A 6,000-nucleotide genomic window follows, 5' to 3' on the forward strand; every position below is an offset into this window, starting at 1 on the left:
CATGTGTTTCATAAAAGCCTTTTAGGTCCCTTGTCTTTTCTCATCAAATGTTCAGTCGTGCTTTTTTATGTCTGAAATAGTTTGCATCTTTAGTTTGCAAGGAAAGCAACTGCCTGTACAGAGGAGATATGAAAACATCCTTCTGGCAAAAATGTTCTAGAAATTGGGCTTAACACAGGAAAGTGCATTTTTGTGAGTGTGTGCTGGGATATATTTAAATACACACACACACACATATATATATATTTAAAGACCATCAATGATGTACATATGTGCTTTGAAAGGTCTGCTGGTTTGTTTTACAGCCATACAGCTGTTTTACAGCTTGATGTGTAGCTACTGTGAGAGACGAGCGTAGCCTTGGTGGCTGAGAGGGGCCTGTCGGACCTGGGCAGCACTGGACAGAACCAGGTAGCACTGAACTGTAACTTGCTCTGCTTAGATGGAATGAAATGAACCTTTGGGAGTATAGTAGCACTTTTGTGCTGAGTTTTTTTTTGTATATGGTACCATACAGGTTTCTAATAAAACAGAAAGGGAGCCTGTAAGTAGTGTCAATTATCTCAATTATCCACAAATATGTTGCCAAGTGAGCTTGTTTGCTTTTTTGTTTGTTTGTTTTTAGAGGGAGATTCTGATGAGTTTTAGTGTTCTGCATGTCTTCAAGAAAGGTTTTATTGTTCTGGCAAGCTACAGTCATGGGTGATGGCTTGAATAAGCTATTATTATCGGTTAGCTTTCTGAACTCAGACAATGAAAATCACAAGTTTTCTCTTACATCTTCTTTTTTCTTTCTTGGCTGAAGCCCAATTCTGTCATATGATAGAATTGGGAAGAAGTTTCTGTTCAAACATAACCATTTTTCTTAACAGAACAGCCTGCAAATGAAGATATTAAATGTTGCGTCTCATAATATATGGAATGCATAAGGTTAAAAAGTAAAAAACAAACAAACAAACAAACAAAAAAAACCCATTTCATAATGTATTTTGGAATATATGCTTGGGGTATAGTTCACTTACAAAGTTCAACAGTGATTGATTTGTTTCCATTAAAGTATTTTCATAAGTGAAGAAGATGTGGCTTCCTCCAAAAACAAACAAACAAAACAGCTGGAAGGTACCAACTACCAGAATGCCATTCAGTTATAATTTTATACATGAGATAGATAATCTTCCGAAGGAAAGGAGGTCATGGTGTTTCCAACTGCATGTCCTGGCTATGCTTCCCGGTGTCACTGACCTTGGTGTGTGACAGCACTTTTTCCAAACAAGCAGTTCTTGTGTTAAAATGTTTGGATCGTTGCATCCAGGAAGAAATCAATTACAGGTGAAATCACATGGAGGTAGGAATGCTGTGTTACCATGTGTTGATCCAATTAACTGGCAAAAATTAAGAAAACGAGAGCTTATGAAGTCGTCATTAAATGTCCAGCACAGAAAAATGTTATTTTTTCCTCTCTCTTTAGTCTCCATTAAATGTCCTTAGCTCTATTGAATTCAAGGAAACTCAGGCTACTGATCAGCTTCTAGAATGGTGCTTGAAGCACGATGGTGTTTCTCTCAAGCTAAATATCTGCTAAAATTTGGGAAGTGAGCTCACCTGAGAGACAACGTATACACTAGCAATAACTCCTAAGAAAAATAGATTGAGAGGAGATCCTGCCTGGCTCTCATCTACATCCGTATGAACAGTAACGTGTAGCTTATGACTTCATGTTATCCAAAATTGGAGAAAGGAAACGGGAGGAGAAAAAATAAAAAGAGCACACCTCCAGCTGTGTGCACACTTTCGTTTTCAATTTTGAGGACTGGAGTACTGTGTTAGATATATAAAAGAAATGCTGGGTCTCAAGGTATAGGTTTTTTACGTCAAAATGGCTTTGTTTGTTTTAACAAAGGAGACTGTATACTAGTCCTGAACAGCTTGTCCCTCTTTTCCTAAATAAAATTACATAGGTTAGATTGATTACATTTTTACATCTCTAAGTATGCATTGTGTCTTCTCTGCACTGATACAGCAGTGGGACGTTTCTAGGTTTGCTCATCTCAATCTAACTGCGAATAATTCACATGCTTTCTCGATATTAGCTCTCCTGGCTTTATCCTTCCTCCTTATTTTTCTGTGACCTGCTGTACTTGTCTGAGCAGCTGTTACTACTGCACTACCTTTTCCCCCATCTGGAAGGCAGATGGACTAATCCTCAAAGAGCCAGTATTTGTTCATGGATCAATTTTCAGAGAGTCTGAAGTGAACAACTGACAGCCTTCCCAAAGATGCTGAACATGTCCATGCCTGGGCAATGTTCTGCAAAACCAGAGAAGTCGTTCAAGAATGTAAATATATTTAAGTGTGTGCATGCACATTTGTGTGCCTGTATACACATAGGAACAGGACGACAGACCATGGAATTTTTTTTTTTAAATTAGAAGACTATTTTGTACACACCTTTATGCAAGTCTCTGCATTTTAAAATTTCATTCTATTTTAAAGAGAAAATATTAGAAACAGAAAAATGAAGGACTGTTTTCTTAGACAACAGCAACTTCAATAGTGAAAGTATTTTACAAATTCAGCAAGGATGTGTCCATATCAGAAGACTGAAGCTTGTGTGTATTAACCTGTAATTTGCCATTTTCCAGTTTTCCTACTGACATCCTGCTTTTTATTTAAATATTTGGGCTTTGTTGCCAGGAGAGTCACTACATCCTTGCTGTTTAAATACAATATAAAACTATCTTATCTCCTCTTTTCAGAAACTTTAGAAAAGTGCAAGATGAGCTAAAAGTACATTTAATCTTTCAGAGTTTTGTTAGCAGCGGGATGTATGCTGCAGTATAGCTGATATCGTGTAAACTGTGTATACATTGCCATACGGAAAACCTCTGTCCAAGAGTAACTTGTTTCTTTATGCATCCTATTTTTAAAGCAATTGTAACTTATTAGATGGACAAATGAGTGAATAATGGTTTTCAGGTAGATCTTGTGTGAGTGAAATGATGAGGTCGTTTTCTTTGTCTGCTCAGCCCTTGAGTTTCTGTTCTGAAAGGCAGTCAGTGGGATGTGCTCCCCCGACCGACGATTGCTCCGTGCTGGTATCTCCATGGCAGTAGGTGTTGATTGCCTACGCAGGGACCCGTGCGTGGTCCCAGTTAGTGCAGGTAATGCTTCAGGGGGGAGATCAGTGGTGAGTCTGTGTGTACCGTGGGTTACTGGACGGCGGCCTGTAGTTGTGAGAGTGCCCTAAAGAAAAGGACACGCTCTCACTTCATGCTATGCGCTGCCACAGGAGCTGTACCACGTTGTCGCTGCGGCGTGGAACTGCTCGCTTGTATGAAGCGGCCCGTGCGCATTGTGTGCTTCTCACCTTTGTTCGCCATCTGTCCTTGCTGGAGCTGACGTCCGCCATCTGAGGGCTGCCTCCCTGATGCTTAATTCTCTGATTAGATGCTTATGGCACCCTCAAAAAAGCACGAAACCAAAGACAACTGGGTGTCTTTGTGTGGTACACACTTCCATATCCCCATGGCGCTTTTGTGCGTGCACCCTTACGAACAGCCTTTTGTGTGTCCAGACCCCAGATGGTTGCCTGCAGTCACAGCCTTTAGTAGAAGAATCATATTCAAATTGTCTAATGGATAATAAACTGTACTGACTTTGCTTTTGATGTGAATGGATGTTTTCAAGTTGAAGAAACAAAAGATCTCCTGGGGAAAACTGCCAAAGATATGTATCATTGTAAATCTCGAAGGGGGTGGGGGACAAGCTGAATAAATTGCAACTGCTTAGTGGGTTTGCTGAGAAAACAAGCAGTGCAAAGTTAAAAACCAAAACCCAGAAAGTAAGGTATAATTAGCAGAATCTCTCTTAAATCCTGTTGTCTAAATTATTGCACCTAAGCAATTAACACAGACTTTTTGCCTGTGTGTTTTGAATTCACACAGGCCATATGTGATGCCTGGAATACTTAGCGGTGTAATTTTACTGAAACGAAATGCTTTCAAGACAAAGACTTCACAGTTGCAAGAGCATTCCCAGAAATTTGCAATAGCTGAAAACCTTTGAGGCTCTCTCCCCTCCCCTCTGCCCTTCAAGTCAGGGAACTGAAATATGTGACATATTCTAAGAGTTTCAGATGGAGCTTCCTGGAGTTTCAGATGTTGGTAATCAGTCTGAGCAGAAAGAGTCCAAATGGATATTAATCAAGCTTAAGTGATATCTTTGAATAAGTATTCCAGGCCTGGGAAGACAAAGGGCTCAGTGGCCTATTTAAAAAAAAAAATATATATATAAAAAATATATATATTTATACAGAAATGTTAATATTTTCTAGCTCTGAGGCACATTGCTAAAACATGATACTTTCCTAACAAGAAAACTGTTGTTTTTATGGAAGTAGCAATTGACACAGTTTTGTTTTTTTCAACTTAGAAACAGTTAAACTTGTAGATATATCTAATATTTCACGAATATTAGCAATATATAACAAAGTTGAATGTCTAGAATATACTGGGTAACACTAGTAATGCATTTATATAGGGAGGATGTGAATAAATCTGTCTTTGATATGGTATAGTTTCCAAAAGTTTTAGAAAATGTGGTTACTAAATGTGGAAAATTTTGAGAAAAAGTGGTTACTGTGTGAGATATAGATTTTCTGACATGCATCATGTGGAAATGAGGGTGACACATCTACCCATGTCAGCTCCTCATGACAGATAAGTGAATATTTGAGATAGTATCTAATATGCTATGGATTTGCACTCTACAGTTCTCTGTGATCCAAAGTATGCATCTTTTGGTTTTCCATAAGTAAGTATTTTGGGATGTTGTATTAACATTAAAAGATGGGAGAGAAAGATCACTGCAGCTACTTCTTGCTAACTGTAAGGTCAAAGCTTTTCCCAAAGGGTACCATAAAGACCTATTTTTTCACTTGACTGGTTCAACGGACAAGTACAGCTATTATCAAAAGCATCAATAACATCTGAGCTGAGTTTCCTTTGCATATGTCGTTGCTGATGCAGCAGAATGTATACACAGTGACCCACTAACTCAGGGAGTTTGGATCAGTCATGATTCAGCTTAAATCAAGCTAAAATGATACTGATGCAGTGAGGAGACTCGACAGAGGAGCCCGTTGGACCTCAGTTCACCCATCTGTAAAAACAAAACCAAACAACACATTATGTACTGCAACATCAGCAGTCTTGTATACTAACTTGGTTTTAGATATTCCTGTGACAGCCGCTGTCCCAGACTCCATATCCATCTCTTCTACTGAAATTTTTGTGCTTCATTTCTCTTTCAAATAGACTTTTTAATAGCTGCATATGTTTGCTGTAATGTACTCTTCAAAGTGCCATACAGTAATGCAATGTGAAAATTAAAACTAGTGCAAAATATGATTGCATGCATTAGTAGATTTCAAAGCCAAGACTACAATGCCAGAGTTCAGTGGTGTGAATGAGCCTCTAGTCAGTTTCAGTTGGGGTTTGTGACATTGCAATGACTTTAAAGGGTTTCATGTAGTTTCAAAGCAAGTTCAAAGAATCCACCTCTTGGTACTGGCCTGTGGCAGCTGGTGGAGGTGGGCTCTCCACGTCTCAAACAGGAACTGCGTCCTCAGAGATCCTTCTTGGAGGCTTCTTCTGCTTTGGAATTTAACCACTACAGTTTGCCCTTTTGGTCTTGCACAACCTGGAATAAGCAAGTAGAATGAATTTTGGATTGTTCTCGTTATTGTTAACGACTGCCATTGTTTATCACTTGATTCTTTTGTGTCTTCTGAGATGTCTCTGTCTTGTTCACAGCTGGCACAGGACAAGTAGTCAGCACTGTTTAAGAAAAAAAGCCTTCCTTTTGACTGTCTTGCTTCTGTTTTGATGGAAACTTACGGCTGCCTATGTCCAACTAAATTTTGCATGATGTTAAGACTTGAATACCAACTCCACAGAGAAATCAGTTACTTCAGACAGTCCTTGAGACTTGGGGGTGGGG

Source organism: Aythya marila (assembly GCF_965140915.1).
Source record: "Aythya marila genome assembly, chromosome: 9".
In the NCBI taxonomy this organism is placed as follows: Eukaryota; Metazoa; Chordata; class Aves; order Anseriformes; family Anatidae; genus Aythya; species Aythya marila.